The sequence below is a fragment of the Callorhinus ursinus genome, unplaced genomic scaffold (genome assembly GCF_003265705.2).
Source record: "Callorhinus ursinus isolate GAN/ISIS: 27379988/994484 unplaced genomic scaffold, GSC_fseal_2.0 scaffold50, whole genome shotgun sequence".
Classification (NCBI taxonomy): Eukaryota; Metazoa; Chordata; class Mammalia; order Carnivora; family Otariidae; genus Callorhinus; species Callorhinus ursinus.
In genome coordinates, this window is record NW_027397112.1 from 7,043,829 (window position 1) to 7,070,113 (window position 26,285).

General features: G+C 44.2%; 1 protein-coding gene and 1 pseudogene across 6 annotated transcripts in view; both read right to left on the minus strand.

The window, feature by feature from the left end:
- Positions 1–11,983, minus strand: part of HELZ (helicase with zinc finger) — a 157,735-nt gene extending 145,752 nt beyond the window's left edge. For 3 of the 6 annotated variants that reach the window (XM_073883246.1, XM_025889885.2, XM_025889878.2), the window contains exons 1-3: positions 11,912–11,969; positions 10,527–10,582; positions 5,838–5,894 (exon numbers count right to left, since the gene is read on the minus strand). The gene's annotated coding sequence lies outside the window, so the exon portion shown is untranslated. Of the gene's footprint in view, positions 1–5,549; positions 5,672–5,837; positions 5,895–9,491; positions 9,598–10,526; positions 10,583–11,911 lie in introns of those variants that run through there. The other 3 variants (XM_025889880.2, XM_025889883.2, XM_073883245.1) reach the window with 3 other exon arrangements.
- Positions 11,984–20,386: 8,403 nt separating this feature from the next.
- Positions 20,387–21,364, minus strand: LOC112837540 (V-type proton ATPase subunit E 1 pseudogene; annotated as a pseudogene).
- Positions 21,365–26,285: the final 4,921 nt, after the last annotated feature.

Consider the following 26,285-nt stretch of genomic DNA (forward strand, 5'->3'; position numbering starts at 1 on the left):
CGATCCCACAACCCTGAGATCACGACCTGAACTGAAATCGAGTCAGACACTTAACCAACCGAGTCACCCAGGTGCCCCTGGGCCTACCTTTTTTATTTGTATCAAACACCAGTACGCCACGAATGAGTTTTAAATGTTCTATGGGATAGGGGTTAAGAGTATACAGGCTTAAAACCAGACCTGCCTGAATTTCAATCCCAGCATTGCAACCTGAGACAATCTACATAAAAATTTGCCTCGATCTCCAAATCTGTAAAATAGGGATAATAACAGTATCCACCTCCCAGGACTCTCGCAAGAATTAAATAGGTTAAATTACAAAAGTACTTAGAACAGTGCCTGGCCCACTGTCATAAAAGCATTAGCTCACTATTATCCTCCAAATCTAGAATGTGAGCTCCATGGGAGCCGGGATTCTGTCCATTTGGTTCACTGTTGAAGCCCTAGGTTCCTGACGGAAGTATGTGCTGAAAAATAAAAATTTGTTGAATAAGATAAACTTTCTGCCAGCAACACAGAATCCCAAAGTTGAACAGCACTACCTTTTTGTTATTACTGACAACTAAAATCTGCATCATAGTTTAGCCTCAAGGTTTAGAGAACATACAGCATTTTTTACCTCTCTTTATCTCACGTGATTCTGCAAAGCTGCCATCATTTATCTCCATCTCACAGACAAACTAAGACTCAAAAGACTTAAGTGATTTGCCCAAAAACACAAAAGTCTGAGGCAGAACAGGATTCTGGAAGTTAATCCTACTTCTCTTCCCTCCAGACTACAGCCAGACAGCTCAAAGCATACCCTACTGAATTGTTCAAATTCTCCCTACCTGCCAATGAACCAAGTTTAAGGTCACCAACACACTTCATCTTCCCATTTGCTTTCAAGTCACTGACGGGGAGGGAAGAAACAGATGATACAACACAAACAACTGTTCAAGTTGGACAATGCGTACAGCAGGCAGTCTTTTTCTGCTTTCTGTGGAACCTTTGAAAGGTTCCATAATAACAAATTTTAACTAAGGGGCGCCTGGGTGGCTCAGTCGGTTAAGCGTCTGCCTTTGGCTCAGGTCATGATCCCCGAGTCCCGGGATCGAGGCCCGCATCGGGCTCCCTGCTCAGCAGGAAGCCTGCTTCTCCCTCTCCGACTCTCCCTGCTTGTGTTTCCCCTCTCGCTGTCTCTCTCTGTCAAATAAATAAAATCTTTAAAAAAATAAAAGTCCTCATTCCCCAACTGAGCACACCTGGGTGTGAGGAAAACACCCCAGATGAGAACCTTCAACACTTTGCAGTGAGAGGCAGGGAAGAGAACACTGGACTGGGAATCAAGAAGCTTCATCTGTGCTTGGCTTTATTAAGTGTGAGACCTCACAAATTTCCTCCTCTGTTCCTTCTAAGATTAAAATTCTGATTTCAGCTTTCTACTCGCTCCCCGGACTCAACAAACAAAACCAAATTCATCTCTCCTCTATTCCAAACCCCTAAGACCTGTTCTCCCCTCCTGACTTCCCTATTCCCGATGCGTATTCTGCCAGCCACCCAAGCATGAAAACCTCACCACCACCTCTGACTTGAGACATGGAACTTTCTGTTCCCTTCCCCTCCTACCTAAGCCGTCACCACGTCTCTCTGTTCAATCTCCAAAATACCTCCCGAATGCACTGCCATCGGCTCAGTTCAGGCCCTCATCATCCCTCCCTTGGACTATTACCATGAATTGCAACTCAAGTCCCTCTCTCACGTACCTGGGCGGCTCAGTCGGTTAAGCGTCTGCTTTTGCCTTGGGTCATGATGCCCCAGGATGGAGCCCTGCCTCCTTCTCCCTCTGACCCTCCCCACTCTCATTCTCTCTCTCTCACCCACTCTCAAATAAATGAAATCTTAAAAAAAAAAAAAAAAAAAAAAAAAGCCCCTCTCTCTGTTTCCCCTCACTGCCAACCCATCCTGCTCGTCCTCGGTCTGGCATTTAAGACCCTCCGAAACCCCGTCCTGACCTCTCAGCGGCCTCACCCACCACTATGTTTCCTTATGTCCCCCCGGGGCCAAGTGGTCTGGACATGCAGCTTCCTGATGCGCACCTCATCTCCGACACCACCCCCCACCTCTGCTCAAGCTGCCCTTCCTTCCAGAACGCCCTCTTCTTTCCATTGCTTCTCACCTTCCTGGTGGTGCCACTTAAATACCACTTCTTCAGTTGAAGTGCTCCTTGGTATCCCCAAGGGGGCAGTATCACACCCTCTACTTAACCACTAAGCACCTTGGCTGAACCTCTTTTATAACACCTACCAAACTCCTAATAGTCCTTTCTTTTTCTGGTGCCCCTAATCTCCCTACTAGATAATTCATTCCTTGTCAGTAGGAAATAGGTCTTATTCCTCTTTGTATTCCTCAGAAAAGAGCTTCTCAAAGACTGTGCAAAGGCACAGTGGCATGCCATGAATGAGTTAAAGATGTTCCAGACACTGATGCCCTCAGCCCTCCAAGCAGTCACAAAGGGACTTCAGCAGCCAGAGTCCCCAGTGGTCAAGGCTCAAGCACTCTCAAGTAGCCTCCTCCTTCAACCAGGTAGACACCACAATGATAACTTGGAGGCACTCAGAGGACACAACACAGCACATGATACACAATGGATGCCCAATAAACATCTGCTGAACTGAATCTGAGAATAATCCATCTGTTCCCCTTCAACCACTATCTCCAAGATCACTTACCATCTAGACCTCTTTGAACATTTCCTCTGAACGTGTTCTGGTTATCTTTTTAATAATCACCGGTTTATTTGCTGGCTCTACTTGCCTTACCATCCAAAGCTCACATCAATACTGTATTGCATAAAGTAGCAGAGGATATGCACAAACAATTCACCACAAAGAGATTGAAAGAGTAAAATTCAACATTATAGAACAAAGAAATGCAAATGCCACTTTACACTACTAAATGAGCAAAAGCTTTTAAGTATTTCTGTCCAGCTATGATAAAACAGGTATATCCATGTATCTGTTAGAAGTACAAACTGGTACAACATTCTTGAAAAGCTGTATGGCAATATATACAAAAAGCCGGGCGCCTGGGTGGCTCAGTTGGTTAAGCGACTGCCTTCGGCTCAGGTCATGATCCTGGAGTCCCAGGATCGAGTCCCACATCGGGCTCCCTGCTCAGCAGGGAGTCTGCTTCTCCCTCTGACCCTCTTCCCTCTCGTGTTCTCTATCTCTCATTCTCTCTCTCTCTCAAATAAATAAATAAAATCTTAAAAAATATATATATATATATACAAAAAGCCATAAAAACATTCATTCCATTTAAGACAATACACTCAGAAATGTAGCCTAGAAATATAATTAGTCAAAAAAGTAATACCAATAATATCTACGATAATGTAAAGTCCTAAGTGAAAACCAGGGAGCAACATAAATACCTAACATTGAAAGATTTAAGTAAATTATGGGAGCATGACTTGATGAAGTATTTTGCAACCTTTCAAAATATAAGCATACAGGGGCACCTGGGTGGCTCAGTAATTTGAGCATCTGACTCTTGACTTTCGCTCAAGTCATGACTCCAGATTGTGACATCAAGCCCCACATCAGGCTCCACGATCAGTGGAAGTCGGCTTCTCTCTCTCTGCCTCTGGCCCTCCCCTCGCTCATATGCACATACTCTCTCTCAAATAAATCTTTTTAAAAAAATCTAAGCAAAGAAATTAAAATTGTGACATCTATAACATGGAAATGTTCCATGATCTAATAAGTAGAAAAAATTCAAGTTACATGCACCATAATTAAACATGAGTAAAAAATATACTATGTGTGGGGTGCCTGGGTGGCTCAGTCAGTTAAGCGCCTGCCTTCGGCTCAGGTCATGATCCCAGGGTCCTGGGATCGAGCCCCGCATCAGATTCCCTGCTCAGCGGGGAGTCTGCTTCTCCCTCTCCCTCTGACCCTTCCCCCCACACTCGTGTTCTTGCTTGCTCTGCTCTCTCTCTAAAAAGAAAAAATACGTGTGTGTGTGTATATACATACATATATATACATACACTTACATATAAAAATATATATTTTAATGGACCAACCAAAACAAAAATCAACTATTTTAGGGCAATAATCTAAATACTTAACAATTTATTTAATATCTATTCTTCTTTTTTTTTTTTTAAGATTTTATTTATTTGTCAGAGAGAGAGAGGCAGGCAGAGGGAGAAGCAGGCTCCTTGCTGAGCAAAGAGCCCAATGTGGGACTCAACCGCAGGACCCTGGGATCATGACCTGAGCCGAAGGCAGACACTTAACCGACTGAGCCACCCAGGTGTCCCAATATCTATTCTTAACTTAAAAAAGAAAGTTCCCCCATACTGAGGAAACAGAGGGGTTCCAGGATATAAGCTTGACAGAGCCTCAAGAGTCTCAAGAAGAGGTCCACCCCTCCCTTCCACTGCTCATTTTGGCCTTAACTGAGAACTCTCATGCATTCCTTATCACAACGACCTCTATATGACACCCCCAGACTCCAGCTTTCCAAGGCCAACAAACCACCTCAACTGTTTTGAACTCCCAAATCATGCAAAACAAACATAAACTCTAAAACAAAGAATGCCTACAACTCTGTGTTACTTTAGCAATCAGCAAACAGCCAAGCCCAAATTCAATTATAAACCCTGAAAGTATATAGTATTGTCACATTAAAGTTTCTGGGATTCCCAAGCCAACTTGCTGACTCAGTAATGGACTGTATCACAGTTAAAAAGCAGTATGGAATCATGCCAGAGTCCATAAGGCAGGATGGCAAGTCATTTTAACAGATGAAGCTTTCTTGAGCTGGTGAAGTCTAACAAAAGACTAGTACTGAAAATGTATCAAAACATAATTTTTAGCACTGATGCTCCACAAGGATAATATTAAAGCAGTCTAATAATTGTTTTTTCTGTAATATCACCACTGTCTAAGTTTAACAATGAAAGAGCAAGATACAGGGGCGCCTGGGTGGCTCAGTCATTAAGGGTCCCGGTATCGAGCCCCACATCAGGCTCCCTGCTCCGCGGGAAGCCTGCTGCTCCCTCTCCCACTCCCCCTGCTTGTGTTCCTGCTCTCACTATCTCTCTCTCTGTCAAATAAATAAAATCTTTAAAAAAAAAAAAAAAAAGACCAAGATACAATAATGGACCAAAAAAATTAGTTATTGTGAATCAGAAATAATAAAGACTAAATTGCCTTTCTTAGAAGGGCATTTCAGTGAAAGATAAATAATTTGAAGGCCTAATAAATATAACCATTAGGAAAAAAGTTTAACCTTGTGTTTCTATTGCTGTGTTCTCAGTATCTAGACCCAGTATCTAAAATGCAGATATATACCATCATTTATGACAATACATACACAGCAGATACCAGGACCAACAAACTATTCAATACTTAACCAAGTTCATCAGAGCACAGGCTGGTTACCACTCCAGAATGTTGACACAAAAACTGAAGGGCCTCTCAAGCTCCAATCATATGCAGATAGGACGAGCCCCTGTGCAGTTACGCATTCAGAACATGAGTGGAAGATTAACCTACCCTCACTCCTCTCCAAACAAACTCTGACAAAGCGGCAAGCAGTCTCTTCATAGGATGTTCATCAGCATCCTGTCTGTTCCAGAAGTAGCCAATTCAGTCAGGACCTGCATCTTCAGGTTTCCACGGCCTCACCACTGCCCAACATCATTCCCCACCCCCACCCGCGTCGCCACCCCCACCTTATTCTTCCTGGACAGACTCGTCCTCTAGATTAAGCCTCTCTTATCACCTTCTCAGGCGTTACCAAGTTCTTGTTTTCTAAATAAAGCTTTCCTAAACCTTACTCACCTGCAGTTCACTGCACTGGGTATCACCCAAATAGCCCATCAGAGCTCTTTATAATTTCTGAAAGAGATAAAAGGAAGCTTTTAAATACATAGTAGAAAACACCTTTGCTGATGTATCAGTTCTGAAGCATTTGTATCCAGTATTCACAGTGTATGGTCTTTTGGTCCACGGTATTTCAGTAAAATGTAGCATAACCAGCCAGGACCAAAAGTCCTGAGATAAGAGACCAGCGATAAAAGTTTGGTTTATTGTTGCTATTACTTAGCTGTGTGACCTTGGGCAAGTCACTTGACTTCTGCAGGCCTAAATTTCCTCATCTGGAAAAGAAAACAGACTAGATAGAAGTAGCAGAGCACATTACAATGGAAAGAGCACAGGCTCTCCAAGACAGAACACCAGCACCACAACTTACCAGTCTTATGACATTTGTTAGCTAGTTCACATTTGGCCTAAATTTTCTCCTCTGCAAAACGGAAATAACAACTATCTTAGGGCTGTTATGAGAATTAAAGGGGAGATAATGAGTTATAAAAAGCCTATAGTAAACATACTGTGCAGTTTATCATAAAATTCTACAGATGGTAATTACCACCATTACCCTCAGCCCTAAGGTTATATGAATTCAATTCCCAAATATTTATTTCTTTAAAAGATCAACAAATCAAAACTGTACCAACCTGACAAGGGAATTAACTGTTTCACTAACAATTCAATTACAGTTATCTTAAACTGATGGTAGTTTAAGATTATCAATATTACTTAACATGGCAGGAAATAAGAGAACAGTCCCTGTGTAACATCTAAACTGGTTCAGTGCCCATGCCTTCCCTGACTTCTCCCTCTGCTTTCACTCGTACTAGAGTACACCAGCAATAGAGATGCCTTCCAAAAGCCAATGACACCAACTGTTTTCTAAGGGTCAGCTCAGGGGAACACAACTGAAGATGGAGGAAGGAGAACAAAGTCTTTTGTCTTTTTTTTTTTTTTTAAATCTTTTTTACTGGACACCTGGGTGGCTCAGCCAGTTAAGTGTCTGCCTTTGGCTCAGGTCATGATCTCAGGGTCCTGGGATCTCTGCTCAGCGGGGAGTCTGCTTCTCCCTCTCCTTCTGCCTGTGCTCCCCCTGCTTGAGCTCTCTCTCTCGCTCTTCCTCCTCTCACTCTCTCTCAAATAAAACCTTTAAAAAAAATAAAAATAAATCTTAACTTTATAAACTTAAGTACTGTTCAATTTTGTTTACTATAGCATGCATCAGTTTTCACATAAAAATAATTATTTAAGGGGTGCCTGGGTGGCTCAGTTGGTTGAGTGTCTGCCTTCGGCTCAGGTCAGGATCTCGGGGTCCTGGGATCGAGCCCTGCATTGGGCTCCCCACTCAGCAGGGAGTCTGCTTCCCTCCTCTCCCTCTCCCTCTGTTATCTCTCTCGCTCTCTCTCAAATAAGTAAATAAAATTTTTAAAAATAAAAAAACAATTGTTTAAAACTATATTAATTATCATATTGCCTAGTGACAGGAAGCTCGCCTGACAGGAATATTTTCACTGCAAGGAGAATTTCCACAGAAGAAAGCAAAAATGCAAATTCAGATGTGCTGAGAACACCTAAAATATGGCACAGAAATAACAAAAATCACAAACATTCACACTTCAGAATGGTTCAGTCAAAAAATATGCCATGCATTCTTTGAAGATCTAATGATGAATCAGGGGGTTTTTGGTTCAAAAGCAAGATGAATATACAAACTCTGGTTTTACCAGACAACTTCCTGCTCTTAGAGAAAATGATCCAGCACGATTTATACAAGTAAACAAGTTGGTATGACTATCTGGCAGTATGTTGAAAAACTTTCAATTTGTTTTAGACAATTGATAGCTTTTAAAAACTATATTACATGTACTTATATATTTAATATATATAAATTAAAAGTCTTCATGTTACATCTACAATATTATTTTTAAAAGAGGGATATTAACTCTATTAAATTTAGGATTACTCAAAACTATTATCTCAGCCACTCCTGAAGTGACAAACCACTATGTTTTATGTTGCTTCTAGCCAATGCTACATAAATCCTGACTACACCCATCAATTTAAACGAACTGTAAGCTGGTGTGGCCACATTCTCCACACATAACATAGTTCTTTCCCAGAAAACATTTCAAAATGTTACTTAGAAATCAAATTATATTTGAACGTACACTTACCTAAGTTTATGAAAATAAATACCCATAACAATTTGCTTATAATTTTTAAGTAGCTCCTCACCCTATCTTGTTTCTCAACAAGTCGATAAACTTGACCCAAAATCCTCTACGCATTTGAAACAACAGGCAAAGGACAGCATTTCTTGTGCTGAGCCAGTATTTGGATCTTAAATATAGTCTGACAATTATAAACTAACTTTTATTTAACATTAATACCAGGCCTACCTCTTAAACAGGGAATAAAAATGCATGTATAAGATCTGGTCTACTTATTTGTAGGTCCCTCTGCAATATTCTTAGCCTTTCATGAATATGCTGTGTATTTTTAAACTACACAAGGCCCTCTGCAAGTAGGAATGATCTCTTCCATTGTTTTGGCATCACTCCCCTCCCCAGGAAAAAACTGGGCAGTCCATAAATGTATACAGACTTTACAATGGGGACTGAATTTTTTTTTTTTAAGATTTTATTTTATTTATTTGACACAGAGAGACACAGCGAGAGAGGGAACATAAGCAGGGGGAGTGGGGGAGGGAGAAGCAGGCTTCCCACTGAGCAGGGAGCCGGATACAGGGCTCGATCCCAGGAACCTGGGATCATGACCTGAGCCGAAGGCAGACGCTCAACAAGTGAGCCACCCAGGCGCCCTGGGACTGAATATTTTTGATATTAGAAAATGAAAAATCTTCCTCACAGTGGCAAAAATCAAAGTTTGCCACCTGGTGGAGAGGTACTTAATGACTCCCCAAAACTACAGACTAACCTAAAAATAGTGTCCTAGCTTCTCAGCCAAAAGGATAGACTAAAAAAGCTATTCTTTATTCAGCTACAAGACAGTGTCTTCAACTGAGCCCCAACCTTTAATACTATGGTATTTCCTATTTTAGGATATTTTGTTTAACAACTTGTTTGATAACCAACCACTAACTTCGTTTTGAAGTGAATACTAATGTTTCACATGGTCTGCATGTGTGAAAATTACAGAAAATGTCTTGACACAATTCAGGCCAAACAACACTAGCCAGAAGAGATTACCAATTTCTAAATATTCAATTTCTTTTAAGTTTTTATTTTATTTTATTATTTTTAGCATTCTCTACACCCAACATGGCGCTCAAACTCACAACCCAGAGATCAAGAATCTCATGCTCTTCCAACTGAGCCAGGCAGATGCCCCTAAATATTTCATTTTTAGACTACAAATGAAGATCTCAATAGGCTAAGAAGCAGATCACTGGTCCCTTCCCACAAAGTAATCTGTAAATTTAAATATATAAAAATAAAAGGTTCTGATTGGAAGGTCTAAGGCATGAATATGCCTCCATCTGTAAGCTGAAAATAAATAAACTTTAAAATCCACATTTGCTCTGCCAAGAATAAAAATAAAAATATATATAATACACACAAGCACTGAGTTTCAAACACAAGCAAATGTGGCATATGCACTTACAAAAGGATCTTGATTTACGTCCACCTTCCTCTCCCAAGTTTTGTTTTGTTTTTGTTTTTTTTGTGTGTTTTTTTTGTAAGGCAAAATGTCAATAGAATGCCTCAATCTGGAAAAAAATAAAGCACAGCTTATTCTTCTTAATCAGATGTTCTGAGAAATAGGTAAAGTTTGTGAAAGGATTTCAAAATCCAAAGGCTACTCATTTGTGTTGGGGAAAACACACACACACACACACAACTGCAGTGCGCCCTAATAACTTTACATTTTCTCAACAAACCGTAATAAAATATTTTTAAAGTTGAGAAAATTGCTTGTGAAAAATGTAAAATTAGCAAACTTCTCTCCTCCTCCCCATTATAGAATATACTAACAGTTCACTAATACTTTATCAATAATGTCCTTTAGAAGTTAAAGCAGCACTTCCAATTCACACACTGTGTGACCAGAAAATAATGACAAACCAGTCTTATCCCTAATAAACTAACCAAAACTCAACACTATCGTTTTTATTTCAAAATAACTACGGGAGAGACAAACACTACTCCATTTTTCAGAAAATAAAAGGAGTGACTGATGCCTAAAATCAATCCTTCCAATGGAAAGGGTGTTCTTGACAAGAGTCCCAGTAACTTGGACACACAAAATCCACATAAACAATCACTAACACTCAATGTAGAGAATGTGATAGACACCAATACACACATGAAAGTAAGACATCCAATTAAAGTTACACAAGGAAATTTACATGTAATTACCCCCCACTCCCGTGAAGATACTAATCAAGGATAGCTGCAAGTAACATTTGGCTCTGGATAAGCTCCACTATGGGTGACTACCAGCTGCAACAACTGAGGTCTGGTACATTTGACACATTTTTCCTTTCTAAAGCAACCCCTTCTACACACCCATTTGACTTATTTAGATATTTGGAAAATAAAGATGGTCCCATCAAATTACTTAGTTTCAGCCTCACCCCTATGCGTTGATTAAAATAAAGAAGGGAAAAAGGTAAATCATTCTTAACTGCAGTCTCACCTTACACATCTCACCAGCACTGTAGTTCTTTAGTGATCAATTACTTCATCCAATTCCTGAGGCAAACAGAAAAGTAAAATGTGTCTGTACAACACCAATAACAGGCATGAACAGTAGCAAATACTTCATCAGCCCCAAGTGAGAGGGCTTCTAAATTTCAAATGGAAAAAGTTACCAAAATGGTACAGTATGCAGTTCTGTAAATGATTATTTTGCTTTCAAGTAAAAATATTTCCTTTCTGTGTGATGGAAGAACAGACTATAAAATGCTCTTAAGATCCAAAACATAAAAAAAGCCATCTCTTTCAGCACTGATTGATGTTACTTTCAAAAAAGAAGAAGAAGAAAAGAAATGAAGGACAGGAAACCTTATTAATATAAGTTCAAGAGAGAGCAAAATTAAGAACAAACTAGCCAGGACAACTCTTCCCCCCCACACACAAGCCCACACCCCCACCCACACCCGGCATCCACTGTCTCTAGAGTTATCCATATTATATTAACGATTTGCCTGAAAAGTCTAAGTTGTGAGCGAGAAGCAATAACAATTTTGAGTTTCAAACAAAACCTGAGGATCCCAATCCAAGAAGAACCCTAAGACCCTGGCTTCCAGCCCTGTCTGAAGGATCCTCAGCGAAGGAGAGGGTGCAGAAAGCTCAAATAATTTGGGGGTAGAAGAACCAAAGTTCCCTAAATAAAACTGCAGTCCTTAGCCCTAGAGAAGGGGAGTCTTAAAAGAATCTCCCAGAAAAAGATAGTCTGTTTTTATTTTTGTTGATGTGCTTGTGGGCCAATGAGAATTTCCGAGGAGGGGGGCGGGGGGGGGCGTGAAGCTCAAGCAACAGCCCCCGGCGGGGGAGGGAGGGGGCGCACCCCTGACCCACTTTTGCCGACGCCCACCCTCGGCCCCCGCCCCACCGCCGCAAGTCCGAGCCCTGAGGGGCCATCAAGCGGGGCGTGGGAGGCCCGCACCCTCCCCGCACCCTCCCCACCCCCAGCCGCGACCCGGAGGAGGGGAGCGTGCAAGGCGGCTCGACACCCCCCCCCCTCCCCGGAGTGCCCGCGGCAGGAGAAACCTCCCGCAGGCTCGCGGCCCGGGTCTGCAAAGCCCCCTCCACCGCCTGGGCCCCGGACGCCGCGGCCCCCAGCGGAGGGGAAGGGGACAGAGGAGGGGAAGAAGCTGTAAACAGCCCCAGCGTCCGGGCCTCGCCTCGAAGAGCCCCGCTTCCCAGGCCCCGCCGCGGGCCGCCTGGGTCCCCAGCCCGTCCGAGGGCCGCCCCTCCCGGGGCCCCGGGGACCGGAGGGGAGTCAGGTCTCCTCCCCAAAGGGCTCCGGCAGCTCGCGGAGCGGTCCCAGCAGCAGAGAAGGGGGAAGTCAGGACTTACCTGTCATTACTTTCTACGCCATCTTGGATCCACTTGTCAACGTCCCCACAAAGCATTATGGGTAAGAAAGAGCCTTTAAAGTGACTCCCCCCCTCGGCCCCCGACTCCCGCCTCCCGCCGCCGGCGCCGCCCCTCCGGCCGCACCTCCCGCCCGGAAAGTTGCCGCGGCTGGCGGGCCGGCTCGGGCGCCTGCAGCCGGGCCCCCTCCCCTCCTCCGGGTGTTTGCATTTAAAATTCACCCCCATTTTAAAAATGTGGCTTTGGGTTTTCCTCTTGGCTCCTGCCCCTGGTTTCCCTTCCCCCCACCCCTCGCCTCCACGCCTGTTCCCTTTGCCCCGCCGCCCTCCTGCCCTGGCAGACACCCCACGTCTGCATTTAATCAGCCCGAGGTTTCCCTGCTGCTGGCAGCAGAGAGCTGCTCATTGATTTATTTATGCGCATTTATGCGTCTGTTATTGCTCTAGATCCTCAGTGCCCGGCGGCGGGCTTCTGCGGCCGGCTCCCTGCCCCGGGGCAGCCGGGGGTCGCCTGCAGGGCCCGGGAGCCCGGCAGCACCGCAGACCCGTCGGCGCTCTGACTCCCGCATCCGCAGGCGGAAAGGTGCCTCTATCCTGGCAAAGCGTTCCGGGGCCGTCGGGCTCCAGGACCTGGGCGGACACTGGCCCCCAGTCAACCGGCGTCAAGGCGCGTTTGGGGGTTGGGGGAGAAGTAACAAGCTAAATGGAACTTTTACCCGTTTGATCTCCCTCCCGCTGTCTCCTCCCCTCGGCGGGTAACGTGATCCGCGACCCTCTAGGTGGGGACCCCTCCCCTAGGAATGTGACTTTGGGCACTGCCGAGTCCGCCCTTTTGCATTCTAGGCAAAATGCGGACCGTGACTTCCCGGGGCAGGTAACTCGGGGGCTCAGGCTGTTGGATCCGACCCGGACGGGGAGGCGCGCCAGGGCTCTGGGAGAATCGGCGAGAGGAGAGGGTACGGGGCTGGCAGGAGGCTGCGCCCACCTGGGTCCACCTGCCGGATCCCAGCAGGGAGGCGAGCCCTAGAGGCTGGACAAGGGGAGGATTACCCGCGCCACTCCCGCCTGGGAGTTGTGGGGGGACGGTCGGAGTCACCTGTCTGCGACGGGGTGCGCTGTAAGTAGGGGGCGCAGAGACGCGGGGCGAACAACTCCGCCGCCCAAGCACGCCGCCGGGGCCTCTGCTCACGCCCGCTGGCTCTTTGCAAGGCGCAGACCTCTCCCCGAAACCCGCCGCGGGCTTTTCGGTTGCGCGGGGCGAGCACAGCACTCGCCCGCCCCCTCGCGCAGTGGTCCCATGCCCCCTAGAGCCGCTTAATCAGTCCCCCAGCTCTCTCCCTTCTCAGGGGCTCTGGTACTCTGCTTTGCAGACTTTGGGAGCCTGCTCTGGCTGCCCTTTTTTTTTTTTTTTCCAAGCAAGCTTTTACAAAGAGGTGTCCAAGAGAAAATCCTCTAGGACATCAATGCTTGCGAAACTGTGTTCGGTACAAAATGTTGTTGAAGGGTTCTGAAATTAGAAGAATGCCCGGGCATTAAACCTCCCTCTTCAGTGCACTCTGTGCCTAGGGCCTGGGTCTATCCTTAGGTTTTGCTCCCCTCCAGACCCTATGACAACTTCTCTCTCTCTCTGCACTACCTTTCCCTCCAGAAACCTGCAGGGTTGCTGACACGAGCCCTGCCCCCAGGGAACAGAAAAAAAAAAAAAAAAAAAAAAAAACCCCACCAGGCAATTGTCCCGGCCAGATGAGTGGAGTGAGGTGTAGACTCATTAAGGGATTGGCCCGGGGTCAGCCATGAGGGAGGGAACAAGGTAATGAGTCACTCCCAGCCGGCACAGAAGGTGTGCTGGAGAAGGACCTCACTTGAGTCACCCACTTCCCTGAGCTTGGGAAACTGAGGCCTGGAGCCAGGTTCTTAGCTGTTCCCACACATGCAACCACGCAGGACCTGTGGACTAGAGGGAGGGCACTCAGAGGACCTTCTGTTGCTGCCCTCTGAAAAATAGGCTGCCCCTCCCACCTAAAGAAGGATCTAAAGTCTCCTTTTCACCAGGTACCCTAGTTACTCCTTTTCCAGTTCCCCTTGTGCACTTGCTTAGACACTCCTATGTACTTATTTAATGGTTCCTTTGTGTTTACATGGCACTTTAGGTGTGTGGTGCGAGTTGCCTGTAATTAAACACTGAATGGGGGGGGGCAGGCTGGAGCAGCCAAGAACTATGCCTCCCAAAGGCTTCCTTAGTAGGTACCTTTTGTTGCCTTGCATCGGCAACCCAGAGAAGCTCACACTTTACTGTGACTGCCGGCCCATTGATCTACTCCAGTGTGTATCCTGGTACATCCTTGTCCAAGACACCACCTGTTGCCTCTGCTAGATGGCCTCCTCACTCTTCTCCCTGCTTCCACTCTGCCCCCTGCAGTCCATTCTCCATCTGACCAACCCTGTGGCATTCCTGAAATGTTAATGCCTGAGTCCTCTGCTTAACCCCATCCAAGATGGCCTGTTCACAATTGGAAGAAAATCCAAATTCCTCACTATGGTCTGCACACTCTTGTGTGAGGGGGTACAGCCTCCCTCCCGCCCTGGCCATGATCCGGCACACTGGCCTTGTCTTCCCCTGCAACACCCCAAACTTCCTTCCGGTGAGAACCTGGTCACCCCACATCTTATGAGCATCATCTTTTCAGCTGTCTGCTCAAAAGTCACCTCCTCTAAGAGGACTTTCCTGACCCCCTTAACCAAAAGAGGTCACTCACTATTTGCTTGCCCTGCATTAGAAATGATCATGTTGGGGGCACCTGGGTGGCTCAGTTGTTAAGCGTCTGCCTTCGGCTCAGGTCATGGTCCCAGGGTCCTGGGATCGAGCCCCGCATTGGGCTCCCTGTTCCGCGGGAAGCCTGCTTCTCCCTCTCCCACTCCCCCTGCTTGTGTTCCCTCTCTCGCTGTGTCGCTCTCTGTCAAATAAATAAATAAAATCTTAAAAAAAAAAAAAAAAAGAAATTATCATGTTTGTCTATTATGGGCCCCAACCCCATTAGAGTATAAGCTCCACGAGGACACAGGCCTCATCTGGCTTGTCCCCTCAGTGCCTAGACTAGGGCCTGGCACATATATAGACACTCAGCGAAATATTTGTTGAATGAATGACCACGCATTTTTTTAAAGATTTTTTTCTTTCTTTTTTTTTTTTTAAGGTAATCTCTGCCCCCAACGTGGGGCTTGAACTCATGACCCCAAGATCAAGAGTGACACGCTCTACCAACTGAGCCAGCCAGGTGCCCCTGAATGAGCAGACATTTATCAGAGCAGGGTGGTGGTGGTGAAAGTGCCGAAGCATAGAACGAGGGGCTGAGGGCCCTGCCTTCCATCTCTTCAGGCTACTCTGACCATGCACAGCTCCAGATGGGCAAATAGTAATGGAATGGGGAGGAAACAGGCTCTTTGGCCGACATTAATGGTACTCCATTGTGATTCTGACCTGATAAACACTGCCCCACATAAGACCCCAACCACTCCCCCACCCCCTCCTCCCCATCCCTCTTACTGGCCAACCCTTCTTTTCAACCCCAAGACTGTCCTTAGATTTCTCCTCTTCACCTACACCCCCCCGACCCACCATCTCTCAGTCTTAAGACTTTAAATACCATCTTTACCCTGAAGTAGGACTTGAAACCTAGAGCTGGAGTCCAGAGCTTTCTCCGGAGCTTCAGACTCTCTACCTCCCCACTTGGATCTCTCAGAGACATCTCGCACCACAAACATGCTCCACCTCCGTCTTCCCTAACTCCATTCTTGGCAACTCCATCCTTGAAATTGCTCACTCCACAGTCCCTCCTATCTTTCTCTCAGACTCCACCTTCAACCCATGTACAAATCCTGCTTTGCCTACAAAATGTATCCTGAATCCTACCGTTTCTCATCACCACCATCACTGCCACTCTGGTCCACACCACTGTCATCTTCTCCCTACTTCCACCTCCCAGTGCATTCTCAGGGTAGCTGCCACACCTGGTCTGGATAAAATGCAAATCAAATCTTTTCTGTCCTGTGCACACGACCTTCTGATTGCCACTCCTCTCATTCAGAAGAAAAGCCAGAGCCCCGCACAATCGGCCTCGTCTCCTTTCTTTGACGTAATCCCCCTACCTCTCTCACCCTTGCTCTGCCTTAGCCTTGACGGCCTCCTTTTTGAGTGTTTCCTCCTTCAGTAATATATCTACATGGCTTATTCCCTCACCTCCTTCAAGGCTTTGCTCACCCCAGGGTGTCTGCTTCTCATGGTCCTACTTCAAATTTCAATATTCCTCAAACACATACTCTGTATTTCTTTCCCTGCTTTTCTTCCATGGCATTTATAACCTTCTGACATGATAGGTAATTTGCTTAGTTAATCAGTTTCTTGTCTATCTGTCTCCATGTGAGGAGTCAGCTTGCTGATCACCAAAGATGTCTGTTTGCTGCTGAGAACCACATTTCCCATCCATGCCCTTGAAGCTGGCTGCAGCCTTGTGACTACTTCTTGCAGATGGACTCAGAGCAAAAATATGACTATGGAAATCTGCCTGATCAGAAATACATGCAGGGGCGCCTGGGTGGCTCAGTCGGTTGAGCGGCTGCTTTCGGCTCAGGTCATGATCCTAGGGTCCTGGGATCGAGCCCCGCATCGGGCTCCCTGCTCAGTGGGAAGCCTGCTTCTCCCTCTCCCTCTGCCTCCCCACTGGCTTGTGTTCGTGCTCTCTCTCTCAAATAAATAAAATCTTAAAAAAAAAAAAAAATACATGCATCATGGGGCACCTGGGTGGTTCATTCGGTTAAGTATCTGACACTTGGTTTCAGGTCATGATCTCAGGATCCTGGGATTGAGCACCCCATCGGGCTCCCTGCTCAGTGGGAAGCCTGCTTCTCCCTCTCCCTCTGCCTGCCGCTCTGCCTACTTGTGTGTGTGCTCTCTTTCTCTGTCAAATAAATAAATAAAATATTTTTTAAAATAAAATAAAAAAGGGCACCTGGGTGGCTCAGTCGGTTGAGCGTCTGCCTTTGGCTCAGGTCATGATCCCAGGGTCCTGGGATAGAGCCCCTCATAGCATCGGGCTCCCTGCTCAGTGGGGAGTCTACTCCCTCTCCCTCTGCCCCTCCCCCACTTATGTTCGCACGCACGCGCCCTCTCTCTCTCTCAGATAAATAAAATATTTTTAAAATATAAATAAAATAAAAATATTCTTACTCCCTCTCCCTCTGCCCCTACCCCTCTCTTGCTCACTCACACTCTCACACTCTCTCTAAAAAAACAAAAATACTTGCATCCGACACTAAGCTGAATAGACGATAGACCTTTATTACATTAATCCACTGACAACTTGTTTATTTGCTGTAGCATCTAGCATCTTAATGACTACACCGGGGTTACTGTAGCCCACTAACATGCAAGTTCAGTGAAGGCAAGGATTTACAGCATATGTTTTGTTCATTTATATGTTTATCCTTAGTGCCCACAATAAGACTTAGCATACAGTAAGTACTTAATGACTACTTGTTGAGTGAATGAATTCCCTTTTCCACAATCACTCATGAAAATTAGTGAATGGTTGACAAAGAAAGGACAATAAGAAAGACATTTTAGCTTGTTTTTGCTAAAGAAGCAGAAACTGTGGGTTCCGAGAGAATCACTGGACACAAGGCTTTGATAAAACCACAAAGAGTTCCCTTTCATTTTGTTCCCTGTTTTCACCTTTTTCTTCTCCTTTTCTTCCTCCTACTTTTCCACCTCCTCCCTCTCTATTCCACCCAAGTCCTGCTTCATTCTCCCCCTCTCCCTTCTCTTCCATGAATTTTCTTCTTTTTCTTCCCACAATCTAGCAAGAATTTCCTGCCTATTCTGAAACCTTAAAAGTCCTAGAAGAGAGCACAGGCAGTAATGTCTCTGACATCAGCCATTACAATATTTTTCTAGATCTGTCTCCTGATGCAAGGGAAATAAAAGCAAAAATAAACAACTGGGACTATATCAAAATACAAAGCTTTTTTTTTTTAAAGATTTTATTTATTTATTTGAGAGAGAGAGAATGAGAGCTAGAGAGCACGAGAGGGAAGAGGGTCAGAGGGAGAAGCAGACTCCCTGCTGAGCAGGGAGCCTGATGCGGGACTCGATCCCGGGACTCCAGGATCATGACCTGAGCCGAAGGCAGTCGCTTAACCAACTGAGCCACCCAGGCGCCCTCAAAATACAAAGCTTCTGCACAGCAATGGAAACAATCAACAAAACTAAAAGACAACCTACTAATCAGGAGAAAATATTTGTAAATGATATATCCAGTAAAAGGATAGTATTTAAAACTTATAAAGAACTGATAAAACTCAATACCAAAAGAACACAAATTATCCAACTTAAAAATGCGCAGAAGGGACGCCTGGGTGGCTCAGCCGGTTAAGCAGCTGCCTTTGGCCCAGGTCATGATCCTGGGGCCCTGGGATCGAGTCCCGCATCGGGCTCCTTGCTCAGCGGGGAACCTGCTTCTCCCTCTCTCTCCCTCTACTTGTGCTCTCTCTGTCAAATAAATAAAATCTTAAAAAAAAAAAAGAATTAAAAATGCACAGAAGGTGGGGTGCCTCGGCTTGGTCGGTTAAGCATCTGACTCTCAATTTTGGCTCAGGTCATGGTCTCAGGATTGTGGGATCAAGCCCCACATTGGGCTCCAAGCTTTGCAGGGAGTCTGCTTGAGGTTCTTTCCCTCTCCCTCTGCCCCCCCCACTCTCTCTCTCTCTCTCTCTCTCTCTCTCTCTCTCTCTCAAATAAATCTTAAAAAACAAATGACAGAAGATAAGAACAGACGTTTCTCCAAAGAAGACATACAGGTGGCCAAGCGACACATGAAAAGATGCTCAACATCACTCATCATCAGGAAAATGCAAATCAAAACCACAATAAGATATTACCTCACACCTGTGAATGACTAAAAATAAAAAAACATGAAACAACAAGTGTTGGGGAGGATGTGGAGAAAAAGGAACTCTTGTGCACTCTTGATGAGAATGCAAACTGATGCAGCCACTGTAGAAAACACTATAGAGGTTCCTCAAAAAATTGCACTACTGGGTATTTACCCAAAAATTACAAAAACACTAATTCAAAGGGATACGTTTATTGGAGCATTATTTACAATAGCCAAATTATGAAGCGCCCAACTGTCCATTGATAGATAAATGCATAAAGAAGAGATGGTATATATATATGCAGTGGAATATTATTAGCCATTAAAAAAAGGAAATCTTGGGTGCCTGGGTGGCTCAGTTGGTTAAGCTACTGCCTTCGGCTCAGATCATGATCCTGGAGTCCCTGGATCAAGTCCTGCATCGGGCTCCCTGTTCGGCAGGGAGTCGGCTTCTCCCTCCGACCCTCCCCCCTCTCATGTGCTCTCTCTCTCTCATAGATAAATAAAAATCTTTAAAAAAAAAAAGGAAATCTTGCCATTTGCAACAACATAGAGCTAGAGACTATAGTGCTAAGTGAAAAGTCAAAGACAAATACCATGTGCTTCCAGTCATATGTGGAATTTAAGAAACAAAACAAAGTAGGGGGCGCCTGGGTGGCTCAGATGGTTAAGCGTCTGCCTTCGGCTCAGGTCATGATCCCAGGGCCCTGGGATCGAGTCCCACATCGGGCTCCCTGCTCCTTGGGAGCCTGTTTCTCCCTCTGCTTCTCTCTCTCTCTCTCTCCTCCTCTGTCTCTCATGAATAAATAAATAAAATCTTTAAAAAAAAAAAAAAGTAGGGGCGCCTGGGTGGCTCAGTCGTTAAGCGTCTGCCTTCGGCTCAGGTCATGATCCCAGGGTCTTGGGATCGAGCCCCACATCGGGCTCCCTGCTCAGCGGGAAGCCTGCTTCTCCCTCTCCCACTCCTCCTGCTTGTGTTCCCTCTCTCACTGTGTCTCTCTCTGTCAAATAAATAAATAAAATCTTAAAAAAAAAAAAAAAAGTAGGGACGCCTGGATGGCTTAGTCGTTAAGCGTCTGCCTTAGGCTCAGGTCCTGATCCCAGGATCCTGGGATCGAGCCCCGCATCGGGCTCCCTGCTCAGCAGGAAGCCCACTTCTCGCTCTGCCGCTCCCCCTGTTTGTGTTCCCTCTCTCACTGTCTCTCTCTGTCAAATTAATAAATAAAATCTTTAAAAAAGAAACAAACAAAACAAAGTAAAAATAGAGAGACAAACCAAGAAGAGACTCTTTTTTTTTCCATGTAAACCTTTTGTTTTAATAAATAAGACCGATTCATGGCTTAGATTCTAAATCACATTTACAGATGAGGAACGCTTCTAGGCCCAAACAGGTGAACAGTGAAGCTACTAGTGCTGGCAGGAATGCATGCACCCCATGCATCTGAAGCTTATTAAAGAGCAGAGACTGAATGTCAGAGAACAATACACACGTCACCCTCTAGACTCGAGAACTGACAGCAGAAGACGAGAGGAAGAGCAGAGACTCGGGGAACCTCCGCTAACCACCATCTGATACCCTCACCTTCATGCTACAGAAGCAAATGGAAGTTGTGCTACTTTCAGTAAGCTAAGAAGGAGGTTTCCTGATCATAGTAAGTGAAACTTTCTCTCCTGTTAACAATTAGGCCAAGGGCATTAGCTACAGAGAGGATCCACTGATGAATACAGAATAGTAGAACAGCAAAGAGGAAGCCACACAGATATCTTGTTTCTTCAAATATCAGAAACGTCCGCATGACAGAAGGAGAGCAGTGAATGAACTCCACCTCGCCCAAAGGTTTAGTCAAAAAACTTCCTGTTGGCATTTGCACCAAAGAAGGCTCCCCGTACTTCTGGCATCATCTTCTGGGCTATGAGATCCAGCCGGCTTTCTAGGGTATTGGAAACTTTTATTTTACGATCCCCATTATAGATCTCAACTCCACCAGCTATTTCCTCAGGCAGGTAGGCCTCCTGATCAATTTGGACATCAACATCTTTTTTGGTGGCAATTTTGTACATAGGAATCGCTTTTTGCACTGCAGCCTTTACCAGAGGGAAATCCTGCTTCCCGCGACGAACAATCATTCGAGGCTCTAACAATTGGTACAAACCCTGAAGGACCAGTCCATCCAGCAGCACCTAGTACCTGGTTGTATCTTTTACCACTTTGCTGAGTCTCTGTTTTGCTTCATTTAGTAGGTCTGTAATAAGGTCGTCTCTTGCTCTGAGGACTTTGAGCCTTGCTTGATTCATCAAATTAGACATCTGAATTTTCTTCTGCTGCTCAATCTGCTTTTCTTTCATCTCGTAGTATTCCATAATCTTCAGTCTTTGGGTTTGCACAAGACGACCTTTCTCAATGTTGAACTCTTCCTCTGCCTTCACATCTATTTCCTCTGCTTTCTCATTGGCTTCTTGTTCAATAAAAGCCATCATATGCTTAATCTGCTTTTGCGAAAGCTCTGCTAGACGGGAGGCCCACTGGCTCTAGCTTAGGCTGGAAGGGGGCTGTGGAAGGAAGGGGAAAAGAAAATCCAAGGGAACAGACTCTTAACTACAGAGAACACACTGATGGTTACCAGAGGGGAGGTGGGGGGAGAATGTGGGAAATAGGAGATGGGGATTGAGAGTACATTTATTGTGAAGAGCACTGATGGATGTATAGGGTTGTTGAATCACTATATTGTACACCTGAAACTAACACAACATTGTCTGTTAACTATACTGAAATTAAAATTAAAAAAACTTCATTAAAAAAAAGAACTCACTGCCTTTTGATTTGAACAGTGAGCGCTCAGCTAGGATGTCTGTCACTTAAAATAAAGATGTGGCAGGCACACCTGGGTGGCTCAGTCTGTTAAGCATCCAACTCTAGATTTCAGCTCAGGTCCTGATCTCAGGGTTGGGAGATCAAGACCCAAGCTGGGCAGCGTGAGCACCACAGAGTCTGCTTAAAACTCTCCCTCTCCCTCTGCCCCTCCCCCATCTCTCTAAAATAAAATAAATCTTTTTTTTTTAAGATTTTATTTATTTATTTGACAGAGAGAGACAGTGAGAGAGGGAACACAAGCAGGGGGAGTGGGAGAGGGAGAAGCAGGCTTCCTGCGGAGCAGAGAGCCCAATGCAGGGCTCGATCCCAGGACCCTGGGACCGTGACCTGAGCCGAAGGCAGACGCTTAGTGACCGAGCCACCCAGGTGCCCCTAAAATAAAATGAATCTTTATAAATTATAGAGAGAGAGGAGTGAGAGGTAAGATGGAGTAAAAAAATAAATAGTAAATCCCAGGTGCCTGGGGGGCTCATTCGATTGAGCAGCTGACTTGATTTCAGCTCAAGTCATGATCTCAGGGTCCTGGGTTTGAGCTCTGTGTCAGGCTCTACATTCAGCAGAGTCTGCTTGAGGATTCTCTCTCCCTCTCCTCACCCCCAACCTCCACTCATGCTCTCTCTCTCTCTAAAATAAATATATACAACTTTTAAAAAAAGGGTAGCAAGTTCTTGGAATCTTACTCTCTGCTTCTGCCCTACCATTGAGGACAACCCAAACAGATGGACAATATATTCTTCAAAACATGTGCTGGAACACATCTGGAAGGTTAACAAAAGTGAAAAACTACCAGGGTAGACAGAAAAGGGAGGTAATTCTGAAATTTGGGGTCCTTGTACCCTACAGCCCTTTCCTTTTGACAACTCTTTGAGTCAAGAGTATCACCTCAAACCCATTAGGATAGCTATTATCAAAAAATATATATATATAGGAGCACCCAGGTGGCTCAGTCGGTTAAGTGTCTGCCTCAGCTCAGGTCATGATCCCAGAGTCCTGGGATGAAGCCTCAAGTCAGCCTCCTTGCATGGCAGGGAGCCTGCTTCTCTCTCCCTCTCTACCTGCCGTTCCCCTGCTTGTGCTCTCTCTCTCCCTCTCTCTCTCTCTGTCAAATAAATAAATAAAATCTTAATATATATATATATATACATATACATGTATATATATATATATATATATCTCAGGTATAGAAGGGTTGCATGGCTTCCTCACTCAGTGAAGCATATGACTTTTTTTTTTTAAGGTTTTATTTATTTATTTAGAGAGAGTAGGGGGAGGGGCAGAAGGTGAGGGAGAGAAACCATCTCAAACTCTTCGCTGAACATAGAGCCCCACGTGGGGCCCAATCTCACAACTCCAAGATCACTACCAGAGCTGAAACCAAAAGACAGACACTCAACCGATAAGCCACCCACGTGCCCCGAGTATGTGACTCTTCATCTCCGGGTTGTGAGTTCAAGCCCCACATCGGGCACAGAGATTACTTTAAAAAAAAAAAAATCACAGGTGTAGGAGAAAATGTGGAGAAATGAAACACCATGTACTTTGCTTTGCTAATGGGAATGTAAAATGGTGCAGCCACTATGGAAAACACTATGGCAGTTCCTCAAAAGATTAAACAGTTACCATATGACCCAGCAATTCCACTACCAGGTATATACCCAAAGCAAAAAGCACCAACTCAAACAGGTTTTTTGCTGTTGTTGCTGTTTGTAAGTAGGCTCCACACCCAGCGTGGAGCCCAATGTGGGGCTTGAGCTCACAACCCTGAGATCAAGACCAGGACGCTTAAATGAGGGTGCCCCTCAAACAGGTATTTGTACACCCAGGTTCATACCAGCATTATTCTCAAGAGCAAAAACAGAGAAGCAACCTAAGTGTCCATCAACATATGAGTGGATAAAAAAATGTGACATATGCATACAATGGAATACTATCCAACCTTGAAAAGGAAGGAAGTCCAGACACAGGCTACAACATGGCTGGACCTTATGGACATTATGCTAAGTGAGATAAGGCAGCACCACAATAACAAATTACCCAGGCGCCCTAAGATGGCAAATTGTATGCTAGGTGTATTTTACCACAAATTTTTAAATAAAAACAAATTTAAAAAAAAATAAATTTAAGGGGCACCTGAGTGGCTCCATTGGTTAAGTGTCTGCCTTCGGCTCAGGTCATGATCCCAGGGTCCTAGGATGGAGCCCTACATCAGGCTCCCTGCTCAGTGGGGAGTCTGCTTCCCTCTGCCTCTGCCTCTCCCCCCAGCTTGTTCTCTCTCTCTCTTTCTCTCTCAAATAAATAAAATCTTTTAAAATAAATAAATAAATAAGTAAAATAAACACAAATTTAAGAAGGCAAACCATGCAAAAACTAACCAAAAGAAAGTAGGCTTTATGGCAAAAAGCATTACTAGAAATCTTTATGAGGGACAACTCATAATGATAATATGCTTAATTCACCAAGAAGATATAACAATTGTAAATTTCTGTGAGCCTAATACCCATATCATCAACATATATAAAGCAAAAGCATGGACAGAATTGCAAGGAAATAGAGGCAATACTACAATTCTAGCAGAAGATCTCTGTATAAGCAACTGTTAGAACATACGGATGGAGGCGCCTGGGTGGCTCAGTCGTTAAGCGTCTGCCTTCGGCTCAGGTCAGGATCCCAGGGTCCTGGGATCAAGCCCCGCATCGGGCTCCCTGCTCGGGAGGAAGCCTGCTTCTCCCTCTCCCACTCCCCCTGCTTGTGTTCCGTCTCTCTCTGTCAAATAAATAAAATCTTTAAAGAAAAAAAAAAAAGAACATACAGATGAAAAGTGTAAGAAATAGATTTGGACAACTGGATAAGCCAACTTTACCTAATAGATATATATAGAATACTGCACTCATAACTGCAGATCACAAATTCTTTCTAAGTGAACATGAAATGTTTATGAAAATGCCAGGCAATATAGCAAGTCTCAACAAATGCTCTAAATTATACAGAGTACATGCTCAGACCATGATGCAATTAAGCTAGAAAATGAGAAGAAAAAAGGTAAGTAAAAAAAAAAAACCTACATATTTGAAAACTATATGTTCCTGAATAACTCGTAGATTTTCAAAAAATCACAATGGGAATTGGAAAATATCTTTTTTTTTAAAGATTTTGTTTATCTGCTAGAGAGAGAGAGAATGACAGTACAAGTAGGGGGAGTGGCAGGCAGAGGGAGAGGCAGGCTTCCCCGGGAGCAGGGAGCCCGATGTGGGGCTCAATCCCAGGACCCTGGGATCATGACCTGAGCCCAAGGCAGACGCTTAACTGACTGAGCCACCAGGCGTCCTGGGAATTAGAAAATATCTTAAACTAAAACATTTTTGAAATACTATATCCCCAAATTAAGACGTGGTGAAAGCCACACTATCATGGAAAGTTATATTTTTTTAATGCATGTAATAGAAAATAAAACAAGAATAAGCAGTATTCTTCACGAGAAATTAGAAAAAGAACAGCTAATTAAGCACAATGAAAGTGCAAATAAATGGAAACATAGTCAAAAGTTAATTCTTTGGAAAGACTAATAAAATTAATAAACCCCTGGTGAGATTAATTTTAAAAAGCACAAATAATGTCAAGAAATTTAAAAGGGAACATTTCTACAGATTTTTCAATCATTAAAAAGATAATGAGACAATACTATGAGCAGCTTTATGCCAATAAGTCTAAAAATTTGATTAAAATAGACAAATTACTTAAAAATACAGTTTCCCAAACTGGCACAATAAGAAACATAAAAGCTGAATAGTCCTATATCTGCTGTTTAAAATTAAGCCTATAATTTAAAATCTTCAGGGGCGCCTGGCTGGCTCAGTCAGTTGGTAGAGGATGTGACACTTGATCTTGGGGTTGTGAGTTTGAGCCTCATATTGGGTGTGGACATGACTTTCAAATTAAAAAAAAAAAAAAGGAACGGCACCGATCTTAGACCAACTCCTTCAGAGAATAGGAAAAGGAAATAATCCTTAACTCATTCTGAGGCCAACATAACCTTGATACCAAAAACTAAAATACCAAAAAAAAAAGGAAAATAGACTAATCTCACTCATAAACTTTGATGCAAAACTGAACAATCAGCAAAGCAAATCCAGCAATATATAAAGATTATACCTCATAGCCAACATGGGCTTATTGTAGGAATGTTAGGTTGGCTTATCATGTCAAAAATTATTCAGTGTAATACACCATATTACTGGACTAAAAGGAAAGAATCCTATGATCACCTTAATAGATGTAAGGAAGTGTTGAAAACATTCAACACCATTTATGATTTTTAAAAATATATGTACTAGCAAAGTAGGAATAGAAAAGAGTTTTCTCAACTTGATCTAAGGTCGTACAAAACGTCCAACAAAGTGTAGGTGTACAAAAACCTACAAGCATTATACCAAGTAGTGAAATATTGAAAGTTTTCCCATTGAATTGGCAACAAGGATGCCTGCTTTGACCACTTCTATTCCTTTTTTTTTAAAGGTTTTTTTTTTAGATTTTATTTATTTATTTATTTATTTTAGATT